Source organism: Protopterus annectens, chromosome 1.part0 (genome assembly GCF_019279795.1).
Source record: "Protopterus annectens isolate FY-2018-M chromosome 1.part0, PAN1.0, whole genome shotgun sequence".
Classification (NCBI taxonomy): Eukaryota; Metazoa; Chordata; order Ceratodontiformes; family Protopteridae; genus Protopterus; species Protopterus annectens.
Genome location: NC_056725.1, coordinates 1,897,385,074 through 1,897,399,112, shown reverse-complemented (window position 1 = coordinate 1,897,399,112; position 14,039 = coordinate 1,897,385,074).

Below are 14,039 nucleotides of genomic sequence, written 5' to 3'. Positions count from 1 at the left end.
TAAGATTGGGGCACCAGGTGCCCTCTTTTCTGCGTACCAGGAAAAGTCCGGAATAAAAATCTTAGCCTATCTGTTCTGCAAGAACAGGCTGAATTGCCCTTATGGAGAGTAGGGACTGAACTTGGTTTTGTGCCTCCGCCCACGGGTTTGGAGGAAGATCTCAGAACCCTTTTGGGGTTGGCAATGTGTGGAAATACAATTTGTACCCCTGGGATACTATGTTGAGGACCCATCAATTGTTGGTGACGGATGCCTAGTTTTTTTGCATGTTAGACAAGTTTCATTCCTAGAGGCATGAGCACAATTGGGCACAGATGAGAGGAGGAGCTGAAAAGTCATTGTGAATTCTTTCCATAAGGGGGTGGCTTAGCACTCCTATTTTTAGAAGTGGAGGTACTCCATTGCTTAGATCTCTGCATACCATGAGACTGTTTGTCTGGGGGATCTTCTTCCCCTAGGTCTAGTCTGAGGTGACCTTGAGGGGGCTGGAAAGGACCAATGTTTTGAAGGGCAATGCCTACTGAATCTTGGAGGATGTACTTGCAAAAAGTCTTTGATTGTCTGCATAGATTTAGCTTTTTCTTCCATCTTTTTTAAACCTCTTCTGCTTTGGTGCCAAACAGTCTTTGTTCAGAGGTGCTTCCAATAAATTTTGATTTGACATGGTCTGGCAAGGTCTGTTCCTTAAGCCAGGCATGCCTTCTAAGTACAGAACCTGTGACTGCTGCCCTGCAAGATGCTTCTAGGGCATCAAACCCACATTGCAGGGTATGCTTGCTGACTTGGCTTGCAGAATGCGTAAGCTCCTGTAATTCTTTATTTTCTGCACAGTCAGGGAAGGTAGATATTTTTGTTTAATAAGTTCCATAGTACACTGCTGGTATTTCAGCATGTGGAACTGAAAATTTAATGCTCTAATGGCAAGAGTTGCAGAGGTGTATACTTTTTTACCCCGTCTGTCTAATGCTCAGGAATCCCTGTCCAAGGGGGTGGGATTCTTAGTTGTAGTTGCTTTTATTCCTTTAGGTCCTTAGGAGATGACCTCTGGGTCAGCAGTAGGATTCTCGAAAAGAAATTTGTGTGAGTCAGGGACTCTGTAGTACCTGTCAGGTTTCCTGGGAGCAGGAGGTAGAGTATCAGCAGTTAGACTGGATTCCATAAAGACATCATCCACAACATCCAAACAGGAGGGACAGCTAAGGGTCTGTGCTGTGGTAAATCTAAAAATTCCCCGAGTCTCTTTTTGGACTGAGGATAATCCTGGCATTCCAAAGGAAATGCTCTCTCTCAAGGTATGTAGGGTTTCACCAAAAGAAAAATCCTCTGGAGGAGAGGCAGAGGGAATGGATTCCTCTGCATCTGAATCTGCATAAGCAGATAAGGGCATGCCTTCATAATAAGAAACCTCAGAGTCATTGGACTCTTGGTCAGATAAAGCTGCTGGGGACAAGTCTCTTTTCCTTTTAGCAGGGAAGGCTGGCTTCCCCTAATCAGCATAAGGTCTTCCACCATTTTAAGCATCTGTGATTGTGGCAAGGAAGCAAGAGCTAGAATTTGGGTCGTTTTTTTAGGCGTAACTCATACTCTGGGCCTTAGAAACTCGGTAGTTTTAGAAAGAACTGAAGATGCGGAAGAAGTCATCAGTTTGTGTCTAATATCGGTAGTGCAAAGAACTTCCTCAGAAGCTGGTGCCTGCAGAGTGGCTCTGGACCCATCCAAGGTAGAGACATCTGCAGGTTCTGTAGTCAAAGAAGAGTCTTGCGGCATACTGGACTCCGAAAGGGTCTCAGTAGTGGCCTGCGAATCCATCAAAGTGGGCATCAGGGGCTGTGAAAGCGCCTCACTGAGTACCGGTGAACTGGTGACTAGCTTAATGGAAGCGTCTTCAGCAGTTTTGGACCTCTGTGGTCTGTCTCTGTCTTTAACCTTATGTTTTTTTTCGGAAGATCGGTAGTTGGATGGCTTTCCGAAGCCATTTTGGAATACGGAGATCGAGAGCGAAAGTATTGAGCTACAATAAGGGCCAGATGACGTATAGTTTGGGTGTTGAACAAAGCACAAAATTGGCAGCGACAGACATCGTGGTCTGGGCTTAAATAGGTGACGCAGTAAGAATGAAAATCTTGGTGTGGTATTTGCTTTCTACAGGCGAGACAATTGTTAACTTTTTCTGACATCGGTTAGAGCAAGAAAAAAGGATTCCCAATGGGGTAACTTAGCTTTAGAAGACTTCAACTTCGGAAACGAAAACTCTGGTAGCGGCCGACCAGCACTCGTGTGAACTGCTTCTGCTTCAGGTTCCTCGGCAAGAAAGACTGATGTAATGGCGTCGGCTGCCTGTTTTTACACCACTGATGACCTGATGTCAATCTTGGAGCGACAGCAACTGACGCAGAAATACTAAGTTTCTGGTATTTGGGCCGACTGAGGGCTAGCCCTGGCAGGGTGATGACTGCAACAGTGAAACACGAAGAACATCTAGCTTCACCACTGAGCACCCTATTCAACCGCTGCCTAAGTACAGGCTTGATTCCAGCAGAGTAGAACTGCCATTGTCATCCCTTTACACAAAGGTGGTGCCACTACTGACCCTGGAAATTATCACCCATTAGCTTGACAAGTCTGATCTGTAAAGCCATGGATAGTATCTCAAACATGGACACAGGTAATCTCCGAGCACTTAAACCTACCCAGTTTGGACTCATCAAGGCCAGATCTTGCCTGTTGAACCTGGCTGACTTCAAGATTTGTCACCAAGGTCCTGGATGAGGGAAAGTCAGTACAAACAGCTTACCTTGACTTGGCCAATGCAAAATCTGAAGGTTATGTTACTCAATGCTAGAAGTCTATACCTCAAAATGCACTCTCTCGAGGCACTCCTAAAAATGGACAACATTGATATCTGTGCAGTAACTGAGACCTGGTTCAAAGCTCCAGATAGCACCCCTGCAATATCAGGCTACAACTCTTACCACACTTTTCGGCACCAAACCAAGACCAAAACACTAAAGGTAGAGGAGTGTCCATAGTTACTCCTCCAGTCTAGTTGCCCAACACAATGCATCAGAAATTCTCCAGGTGCAACTAACACTAGTTAAGACTGCAATCCAAATTGTAGCTTGCTACAGATCCCCCACCATGTCCCAAGATTCTCGCTACACCTTTCTAAACATACTGGAAAATATTAAGATACAACCAAACACCCTAATACTGGGTGATTTCAACTACCCTGCCATTTACTGGGAAAACTACTTTGGTACCAACACCTTTGCCCAATGGCTCTTGGAATTCATAAATTCCAATGCCCTGGATTAACTAATCCATTGTCCCACCATGGGCTCCAATATCCTAGACCTGGTCATTACCAACATGGGAGATAGATGCTCCATGACAGTGGTCACCCCCTCATTCGTCAGGTCTGACCATAAGCTAATCACCCTTGACAGCCACATCCCACCCCCCGGTAAGGAAACTGCCATAAAAAAGTCTCCAAAGCCAATGTCATGCTACTCAAGACAGAAGTGACAAACTTCATGACACCCATGTAGACGGGAGCTGAAAGATCAACTGCTGAATCCTACACTAAGGCACTGTACGAACACATCCACTTGTGCATGAATCGTGCCATACAGCTATCCCACTCCACAAGGAGGGATCCACCTTGGATCCCGGGAACTACTGCCCCATCACGAGCCTGATCTGCAAGGGCATGGAACGCATTATCATGGAACTTATAAACAAAGACATTGGCAACCTTCAAACACTGGACTCCACTCAGTTTAGGTTCTCTCCAGAGCTGTGGACAAGGGTAAAGTGGTCCACACAGCCTATCTGGACCTAGCCAAGGCCTTCAACACCATCCCCCAACTCTGGAATCATAGATAAACTTACTAAGCTGTGCATAAATCCATATGTCACTTGATGGGTTTCCAACTGGCTTACTGACAGAATCCAGACTGCATAAGTAGCAGACTCCAAACCCAGCTCCAGACAAGTGGAGTACCTCAGGGTTCAGTCATGGGACCTCTAGTTTGGCATCTACTTCTCTGAAGTATAGGCCAACACTAAGGGACTCTGGCTAACAAAGTTTGCAGCTGACTGCAAACTGGGAGCCATTATTGAATCCCCAAATGATGCGGATATTCTACAAAAAGGCCTTACAGAAACAGATGCTTGGTGCCAGAGCCATGGGCTCAAGCTTAATGCCAAGAAGTGTATAGTTATCCCCTTTGGGAAAAACGATGTACCCATGAATTACCACACAGGTGGCAGTACACTAAACAGTGAAAGTGTGATGAGAGACTTACGGACACAGGTGGACAGTGGTCTCACCTTAGATAACCACATTGCCACAACAGTCAGGAAATCCTTCTATGTGGCACATCTCATCAATAAGGGCTTTTCATCCAGAAAAAAAGGAGGTCATTGTCTCACTGTACTCATCCCTCATTAAACCCATTATATAGTGCAACTCCCCATTTGGTATGTACCTCACAGGACATATGCAACAGCTGGAAAGGACGCAGAAATACCTCACTAAAAGAATCACAGGCCTAAACCAGATGGCCTAGGCTGACAGTCTAAAAAAAAAAAAAAAACTCCAGCTATACTCTGCGGCATATCGTCTACTCACAGGCGATCCCTGCTTAACATACAAGGCCATGTCAAACCCAAAGCATTTGGACATGCTCCACTTAAAGAAATCCCAATCCCTCAGAACCACACAGTCCAGGGATCTAAACCTTGTCATAACAATGAACAAACATGCAGGAGGGATAGGTTCCTGACCCAGAGAATCCCCATACTCGAATAGACTGCCCATACATGTCAAGCAGAGCACCTCCTTGACCCTGTTCAAAAGAAACCTTGACAATTGGATGGAAGATGGGAAATTCACCCCGGGGATCATGTCAGTCATCCTGCTAGACACGGGTCCAGGGAAGTAAATATTGTGGGAAGAAATAGCCAGGGAATTGTTATGGCTAGGCTTGTATAGGCCCTAGGGCTGATGGCCTAGTACCAACCTATGAACCTTTGCCACAATCCCTCACTCAGACATCATTAAAAAGCTAACACAACTTAGCATAAATCCCTGTCTCATCAGGTGGGTGGCCAACTAGCTCACTGACGGGACCCACAAGGCCAAAATAGGTGCTTCCACCTCCGATAGCAGACCTGTCCCTAGTGGAGTTCTCCAGGGATCTGTCCTGGGACCCCTTACTGTTTGTCATCTACTTCTCAGAGGGCCAGGCAAAGACAAAAGGCCTGTGGCTGACCAAGTTTGCAGACAACTGTATGTTGGGTGCCATCATTCACTCTCCAGATGATGCTAACATACTGCAAGAGGATCTCACAGTAACTAATTACTGGTGCCAAAGTCATGGCTTCAAGTCAAATGCAAAAAAAAATCATCATACCATTTGGCAAAAATATGGCCCCTACTGATTAACACATCAACAGCAACCCCCTAAGTACACAACCTGTGGAGAGACCTGGGTACTCAGGTTGACAACAATCTCACATTCGACCATGTAGCAGCAGACAGTAACAACTATTTTTGATATTCTTAAAGATGGACATAAATACACACACAACAACTTTAGCATCTTTACCTACAGGGGTATCAATTTAACATCTAGCCACTTCGACCTACTATTGAAGGGGTTGAAGCTCATTCCACTTAGGAAATGTGATACAAGTAAAACCATCATTGATTTAAAATGTTAGGAAACCAGAACCATGTAGTTGACCAGAGCAAAGAACTTCATAGGAAGAATACATATAACTCCACCTCCACCCACAACTTAAACATTTTGAAATGGTGGTTGAAAATGAACTGAGAAGGGAAATTACTAAGAACAAGTTTAGTTACAACCATTCAACAAATAAGTGTATTTTGGATCAACTAAGATCTGACAAGAGCATAAGAGTAATGAAACCGGACAAGGGAGGTGGGATTGTCATTATGGACAGATTGTTGTATGAAAGTAAAATGTTAGCTGTGTTAAACGACAATGACAAATATATTTCTGCTTCCAGAAATGAGATAAACATAGCCTACAACGAGATAGACTTGGCCCTTAACGATATGCTACTAGATGGTTCTATTAGTTTTAGTACCTTTTCCTATCTTAAAAATGACAAACCCAGAATACCCTCCAATTTCGGGATGCCAAAAATACACAAGGACATAGAGGAACCACCCCTGAGGTTGTTTCAGGAGAAGTATCAAAAACAGAACCACTAGCAAAGTTTGTAGACTTTAAAGTGAAACATCTTTGGGAAACTACTATAGAATTCAAGGAATTATATTGGCAGATTGTACTTGAGGCAAATAAGCCTCCAGGACTTAATGATAACATTTCCATTGTCCCAGTGTTAAAACAGAGAGCTGCAAAGTTATAAAACAGTACAAATGTAATTACATCTGTATGACACTAGATGGAGGTTTTTTTCTTTTCTTTTTGCTTAAATGTTGGCTGACAGGATTTCACCTAGATTTTACTTCTTTTATAATATATAAAGTTCATAGGTTCATAGGCTAGTACTAGGCTAACTGCCCTTGCGAGCCATTTTAAGCCTAGCCAGTTTTCCCTTGTGAGATTCAAACCCTGTGCCTTGTGTTTGTAAGGCAAACACCTTAACCATTAGGCCACTCTTGAACCCACAGAGACATTTTATGTAACACTTTTTATTGAATAAGTTTTTAATATCACTTTTATGGATCATATTACTATTATGAAGGTTTTTAAAGCATTTTACCATATGGGTATATATTTAAATTTTTTGAATGACAATGTAATTTCTTATTGGTTGAGCAAAATGAGGTTTAGTACTTAACAAGCAGCACCATTTCACTTGCTTTATCTGATGATCTGTTTTTAACTGACAAAAATGCTGTGTGGATTATTCCTGCATTTATGTTCCTGAATTCGCTTAATAAAGCCTGCTTTCAACTTGGGTGCTGTTGTCAAGCCTTCCTTCAGTGCTGGCTGGTTTGTTATTTGATTCTTGCAGTTTGCGAGCACTTGCCCTGATATACTGTTTTGGTTTTGGCCTCACAGTAACTACTTACCGGTGCCAAAGTTATGGCTTCAAGTTAAATGCAAAAAAAAATATCATCATATCATTCGGCAAAAACACAGCCCCTACTGATTACCACATCAACAGCAGCCCCCTAAACACACAACCTGTAGTGAGAGACCTAGGTACTCAGGTTGACAATAATCTCACATTCGACCATCATGTAGCGGCAGTGGTCAGAAAATTTTTTAAACTGGTTCATCTTATAAGTAAGATTGCATCCAGAAAAAAAGGAGGTTATTGCCTCTCTACACTCCTCCCTCATTAGATCAAAAATTGAGTATAATGTCCAATTTGGTATGTACCTCTCCAAACATCAGCACTAACTGGAAAGGCCACAGAAAGAATCCATGGCCTCCTGCATTTGTTCTATGGGGAGAGGCTCAAATCACTGTCACACTACTCGGTATTGCACAGATTGCTCTGAGGTGATCTGTGCCTCACCTAGAAGGCAATCTCAGACCCTGCCCTACTAGAGATGCTCCATATCTGTCCGTCTAACTACTCGTGCATTACCCGCTCAAAAGGCCCAAATCTAATAGGCAACAACAAAACCTGCTGGACAGAGAGGTTTCTCAACCAGAGGCTTCCCCGTCTCTGGAATAGACTTCTCATACATGTCAGAGTACCTTGCTGACCCTCTTCAAGCACAACCTTGATGAGTGGATTGAGAAACAAAAAAATTGTCCCAGGTGTTCCACCTGTGTCACTCACTGACAGGGGCAACAGGTGCAAACTGAGGGTTTTTTTGGGGGGGGATAAACTCTTGCCTTGGATTATAAAGGGCTCAGTAACCTCCTATGATCCTATTCCTTATGTAAGGGATTTCCTGCCAAAGACAGCCTAACATCCAGCCAGTATACCAAAGCCTTTAGTATTTACAAGTGCTATACATCACATGTATGCTCCCTGTACAAGGTAGAGAAAGGTGATGTACAGATGCATACACTTCTGAACTGAAAAGCCCAATGATGAACAGAATGCCCCTAGAGACCAAGAGGAACATATGCATCCAGAAAGGGGAAAGAGAAGATAACCCCTGCTATGAGGGCCAGAGCAGTGCAGAACATAGGGGTAGGAGGAAGGGAGGCGGGACAAATACTGCAACAGTGAAGAGAGGCACATCTACTGTTATGTTAAAATTTTACACAACTGTAGGGCATAAAGTTGATTCCTTACATATGAGAGAGTAAAAAAGCTCAAGAGTAAATCAGGGAGGAGGAAGGCAATGAAGAGCCCTCTAGAAACCCATGCGGGATAGCCCTGGCAAAATCAGCCTAGCTCTGGAAATAATATCCAACTTCTAATGCGTAGTGGGCAGAAGACCAAGTAGCAGCATCAAGGTTGGAACTGACATCCAGTCCCTTGAAAAAGGGACCATAAGAAGTAACAGCTCTGGTACAATGAGCATTTACTGATGAGGAAAGACATTTACCATGAAAAGAATAACAAAAATAAATTACCTTAGAAATCCAGGATGAAATTGGTTTGATTAGAAACAGAAATCCAAGGACCTGGGATGAAAGAAAAAGTTGGTCAGATTTGTGAATATCCTTAGTTTAATATCTGAGCCATCTATGCAAATCCAAGGTGTGAAGAACCTTCTCACTTGCAGACTGTGGAGAAGGAGATAAGGAAGCAAACTAACAGATTAAGAGAGAACTCATTGACCATCTTGGACAAACAATGATTAGTATAGACACCTTGTCTCTGTGAAAAACTAAAATGGGAGAAACAGCCATGACAGCCTGAAGCTCAGAAACTCTCTTAGCTGAAATGGGGACTAAAAGATCAGTCTTCCAATTACAATGTTGTAAGGAAGCTGGAGCAGCAGGCTGAAAAGGATCCTGAGTCAATTTATCAAGGACAAAACTGAGGTCCCAGGAAAGCAGAAATGGCTTCCTGGGAGGCCTGATATGAAGGACGCTTTTAAGAAATTGCTTGACCTCAAATCTAGAGGTCAGAACAGGAGTGAAGGTCAGACGAGCAGAAATTGCTGACAGGTGAATATGATTTCCTGGAAGTGGGTTTCCTGGTTTCCTACAGGACCTGAAGCACATCCTTAGAAAAGAGGTGCCTAAAAGGGATCAAAAATATCATCACCCACAGCATCAGTTGAAGAGTGGACAGCAGAGGATGAATGAGAGATCCCTTGTCTTGTGTGATAAGGTTCACCAGGTGAGGTAACTTGTGATGAATGCCCCTGGCCAAATTAGAAAGAAGGGGAAAATCAATGATGTCTAGGCCAAATGGGAGTCACTAGCAAGATTTTCTGGGAGTCTTGCCTGATCTTGTGGAGGGAAGGGTTAGAGAAACATCCCCTTCCAAGGAAAAGGCAGGGCATCTAACTTTCCAAGCAAGAAGACTTGGGACTCTGGGACAGAAGAGAGCAAGCTGAGTGTTCAGAAGGGAGGCAAAAAGTTTGACCTGAGGAATACCCCATGAATGGACAATATCTAAGAGCACATTTGTGTGAAGTATCCATTTGTGAGCCCGTGTGCTGGACCTGCTCTCTGCCACTAGACTGCATTCTGAGGAAATGTAAACTGCCTGAAGAGTCACTTGATACTGGACAGCTAGATCCCAGACCTGAAGAGCTAGCCTGCAAAGAAGATGAGACCTTGTGCCCCCTTACTTGTTGACATAACACATCCCAGTGTTGTTATCCATGAAAAGTTTGAGGGGCCTGGGATGAAAAAGGAAAAGAGAAGCCTGAAGTGCCAGAAGGAAGGCCCTCATCTCCTTTATGCTGATGTGGCCTGGTCTCTGATGCAGAGCCCAGAGACCTTGAACCTTGAGAGAACTGAAGGAGGCCCCCATCCCCTGTCTGAGGCATCTATAAACAGCTCATAAGTCAGGATTGGTGCTTGACAAGGCAGTACCAGGTTGAGAGCGGGTTGATGAATCTACCATTGAAGCTCGACCTTGAGACAAGAAAGGGGACTGGGAAGTCCGGAGGGCAGCAATGTTGAAGCCATGCTGACCTGAAGTACCACTATATCTTTCACATATGGAGCCTGGCAAAGGAAGCACAGTAATGGTGGAAGCCATAAACCTGACAGCCCTGAGAAAGTCCCTAACTGTGACTGATTCCAGAGAAATAAAAGACAGGAAAAGGCAATAAGAGACATGGCCTTGAGGTGGGCAGGCATGCCAGAATGACAATAGACTGGATCCTGCAAGCAAGGAAAACATGATTCTGATACAGGGTCAAAACTGATTTTTTGAAAATTTATGGTGAACCCAGGCAATGAAATAGTGAACTGTAGGTGTTGAAGCACAGCCTCAGAGGAGGAAGCTTCAATGAGCAGATCTTCCTGATAAGAACCTTCCTCTCAACCTGCAAAAAGCAATGACAGCAGCAAAGCATTTGAAGACCCTTAAGGCAGTAGAGAGGCCAATAGGCAAGGGAGAAACATAGAAATGTAAAAACTTCATGAAAAGGATGGAGATAAAGTAGGCATCCTTGAGATCCAGGGAGACCAGAAAGGCCTGGGGAAGAAAAAGGGGAAATAAGATTTGAAAAAAGAACATCCAAAAATGAAGGAATTTAGAGAAATGTGTTGAGCTGGAAAAGCCAGGCACTGGCCTCCAAGTGCCCTCCTTCCTGGGAATGAGAAACATTCTAGAGTAAAAAACCCTCCCCACTTGGTCTGGGGGTACAGCTTGAATGCTGCCATGTACCAAGGGAGAATAAAGCACTTCTGGGGAAAAAAAGAAGCAGTTCCTGGGGAGGTTGAAGGTTGCCCAAAAAGGGAGGAAGGGATTTCCAAACCATGAAATATCCCTGCTGGATGATTCTCCCCCAGTTTGGAAAGGGCAGGGAAAGATGAAGGGATAAAGGGACACACCTGAGGGAAAGGGGCAGCAAACTGTCAAAAAGAACTTTGCATGTCCTGGAAGGTAGATTTTTGGGAAATGGGTTGTCTGGGAACACTTAGCAGGAGACATATAGTTAGAGCCCTTTGAACCCTTTTTACCCTTGGATGGAGGATGAGACTGCCTTCACACAAAAGCAGATTCAGAATGGTAATTCCTTTGAAACTTTGGAACAGCAGAAACAAATACAGTGGTTATAAAAAGTGTCCACACCCCTGTTAAAATGACAGATTTTTGTGATATCAAAAATTAGACCACAATAAATTATTTCAAATCTTTTCCCAACTTTAATGTGATCTATAACCTATACAATTCAATTGAAAAACAAACAAATCTGTTGGGAGAAAAAAATATATAAAAATAAAAACAGTACAATAAGCTGGTTGCATGACTGTGCACACCCTTAAACTAATACTTTGTTGAAGCACCTTTTGATTTAATTACAACAGACTTCTTGTGTACCCACCTGCCATCAATTAAAGAGACTCCGATCAACCCCAAATAAAGTTTGGCTGCCTAGTAGGATTTTCCTGACATTTACTCAGGTTTCCTGCTTCAGCAAAAGCTATGGTTTGCAGAGCTTACAAAGCCTGAAAGGGATCTCATTGTTTAAAGGTATCAGTCAGGAGAAGGATACAAAAAAATTCCACAGCATTGGATATTCCATGGAACACAGTGAAGACAGTCATCAAAAAGTGAAGAAAATATGGGACACAACAGTGACGTTGCAAAGAACTGGACGTCCCTCCAAAATTGATGAAAAGACAAGATGAAAACTGGTCAATTGAATTGTACAAGTTATAGGTCACATTGAAGGTGGGAAAAGTTTTGACATGATTCATTGTGGTCTCAGTTTATTCCATCACGAAAACCTAGCATTTTAATAGAGGTGTGTACACTTTTTATATCCACTGTATATGTTTCAACTCCTGGAAAGACTTAACCTTATCCTGGAAAGACTTAAGTTCAGCAACAGCACCAAAAAGATTTTCATTATCCAAAGGAGCATACATCAATTTGGCCTTAATGTCATCAGGCAAAGCCTGAAGATCAAGTCATGAGTATTGCCTCATGTCAGAACCAAATGCAGCAGCCCCGGAGAAAGCAACAGCAGCATCATAACTGCACTTAATAGGATGGCAAGCAACCTGAGAGATGGAATCCAACAAGGGAAGGATAGAAGTCCTTCCTTCAAAGTAAGATTGATCAGAAATTACCTAAGAAATCTGACAAAGGACCAAACATACCTAGCCGTATGAGTCTGGTAGTCAATGGCCCTTAAGGATAAGGTGACTGTAGTATAAACCTTCTTGCCTAGTCTCTCCATGGCCCTATTTTTTTGGGTCTATATCATATATTCAAAATTCCAAAATGTCAAACACCATATGTCCGAACTTGGAATTTCGAATATTGAAAACATCGAAATGCTCAGAACAGTGAATTTTTTCCCAGGGAAAAAATTTGCTGTTCTGAGAAACATACACACAAAGCAAGCACACCAAAATAAATAAACCGCAGACATACAGTTAACAAAACCCAACCCCACACTAAACCACACACACATTACTAACTATCCACTTACCTTAATCCACACCCTAACCCTAAGGTCCGTAACTATCGCACACATACCCTACAAAACTATACACCACAAAGCAATAAATGCACACACATACAGTTAACAAAACCCAACCCTACACTACACAATACATACATTACTACCTATCCACTTACCTTAACCCGCACCCTAACTTTAAGGTCCGTATCTCTCACACCACAGTGAAGGAAATAGCAAAGTCATGGAACACAGCCCACCAAAATCTTGCCCTAGGTGAGATTTTGATGTTCTGGGGCTTCGCTATTTTCATCATTCAATGTTCTGGGTTCGATATTTTAACATTCGGCGTTGTACTTCTTTGGAATTTTGATATAAAGCATTTTTTCTTAGGGAAGCAGCTTGGTAGAGAGCTAAAGCTTGCAAGATTTGCCCAGAGAGCACTACAGAAGGATTATCATAAGGGCATTTATGCACAGATTTACAGTTATCAGGCACCTTGTAAAATCTGTCAGGTTTCTTGGGAGCTGTAGGCTGAGAATCAAGGGTCATAGCAGCTGCTGAGAAAGTACCCAGGAGGGCAGCCAAAACAGGGGGAAACAGCAGAAAGTTTGGGAGACTCCATCTGATAGAGCTTGTAATTACCATTCTGGATATCAGCCTAGTACTTATACAGCAGGAACTCCTTATTTTAACATTTGTTAATGTCTGTTATGTACTTCACAGATAAAGACTCTAGTTGTCTACTGATGTACTATGTTCTTCATCTGTAAATATGCTGTAAGTAATTGCTATGTAACTACTGTCTGTTTATTTTAACTGTGGAGCTTTTCTCCCCGGGCCTCCGCTGAAAATGGTCCTACGTCCAGTCGGACACTCCCGGTCAACAAATATAAATAAATATCAGAAACTTGATAGCAATCCTACTTAAAGAATTCCATCATACAGGTTACAGTGTCACCAAAACAGAGTACCTCCAAAAGAGAATCTAGACTAATAGAATCCTCTCCCTCTGAACCATAATCCAAAGGAAAATGAATATAGAAAGAGTAAGCTAAGGACTCTTCCCCAGAGTCCCAATCCTCAGAAGAGGAATTTAGTTCAACAGGTTTTTTTAACACATTCACTCCAGTGGAGCTAAGGAAGTCTGCACTGTAACTTCCAATGGGCAGATCCTAAGCCATTTGACAGAATCAAATTATGTCCTCACATTTCAAACAAATGTTCATATTTCTGGAATCATAAGGGTTATGAAAGAAGTATTAATGGCAAACTCCTCAGCACAAACTATTTTTATATTGATAGCATTTTTTAGGTTCTAGGTCTTAAACTGAATTTTGTAAGTCACAGTAAACACAGGAACTATTACATCTGTAATATTTTGTAAACAACTTACAGCATTCTCAGCAACCATTCAAGTTACACACATACCATCAGCGTCAGCAGCATTTTATTCATCTAGCTGAATGCTTTCATATGAGGCTAAGGAGTTCTGTCTGTGTTACTTGGTTGTTGAGACATTTAG